A 1,206-nucleotide genomic window follows, 5' to 3' on the forward strand; every position below is an offset into this window, starting at 1 on the left:
AGTCCATGGTATATTCACTATTCTTTGCCAACACCATAGTTCAAAGGCATCAGTTCTTCTTCGGTCTTCCTTGTTATCCAGCTTTTGCATGCATATGAGGCGATTGAAAACACCATGGCTTGGGTCAGGTGCACTTCTGTCCTTAAAGTCACAGCTTTGCTTTTTAACACTTTAAAGAGGTCTTTTGCAGCAGATTTGCCCAGTGCAATGCGTCGTTTGATTTCCCGACTGCTGCTTCCATGGGTGTTGATCATGAATCCAAGTAAAATGAAATCCTTGACAACTTCAATTTTCTCTCCATTTATCATGCTAATGCTTACTGGTCCAGTTGTGAGGATTTCTGTTTTCTTTATGTTTAGGCGTAATCCATACCGTAGGCTGTACTCTTTGATTTTCATCAGTAAGTGCTTCAAGTCACTGTGAGTCAGAATTGACTTGATGGCAACGAGTTTGATTTGGGTTAAATTAAAGAAAACCACAGAAAAACTCAGTTTAGGAAGTGACTTTTTTTTTTAAGTTTGAGCTCCTGAAGACTGTTATTTAGTCACTAAGGATATAAATCTGAGTTCGAGATTGAAAGCTGAAAACAATGAACGTGCTTAAAGCTCTAACATTATAATTATGTAAACATGATAAGTATGTGGAGAGACAAGGAGCCCAAGAAAGGAATCATGACAAACCTTAACATTTAGGGCAGACAAAGAGCTGAAGGTGGGGTGGGATGTGAGCAGCCAGCAAGAAAACTGGGAAGGTAGAGTCAGAAAGATACTTGTAAGCTCTAGGAATATTTATTTGAGTCCTGTAGATTAAATAGTTAATGCTGTTGATTTTTTGTTTGTTTTGTTTTGTTTTCTTTTTTTTTGAGGCAATGCAGGCTTACTGCTGGGAACAAAGTGTAGACTCAGTGACCTTGGCACCACAGGATTATTTGTACATAGTGCAGATGCAGTTGTACAGAGATTATTATTAATGTTTATTATCACCATAATTATCAATAGATAATCAAAAGATGTAAAAAGAGCAAAACGTTAATCTTACTTATTTACGTAAAGTTGCCAATCAAGTGTAGAAATTTACCATGGTGAATTTTGAAATGCAAGATCATTGTTACACATTAAAAGAAGAAAATAACTTTTGGAAAAGTGTTAGTTTCAAATTCATAAAAATGCTTCAATTTTAAATTCTTTTAATAAGACATATTTTTTC

The 1,206-nt window shown here is 35.4% G+C and overlaps 1 protein-coding gene across 3 annotated transcripts in view; it reads left to right on the top strand.

Moving 5' to 3' along the window:
- Window positions 1–1,206, top strand: part of PCDH9 (protocadherin 9) — a 1,003,512-nt gene that overhangs the window by 635,895 nt on the left and 366,411 nt on the right. The gene's annotated exons all lie outside the window — the stretch shown is intronic.

Source organism: Trichechus manatus, unplaced genomic scaffold, assembly GCF_000243295.1.
Source record: "Trichechus manatus latirostris isolate Lorelei unplaced genomic scaffold, TriManLat1.0 scaffold00158, whole genome shotgun sequence".
NCBI classification, from domain to species: Eukaryota; Metazoa; Chordata; class Mammalia; order Sirenia; family Trichechidae; genus Trichechus; species Trichechus manatus.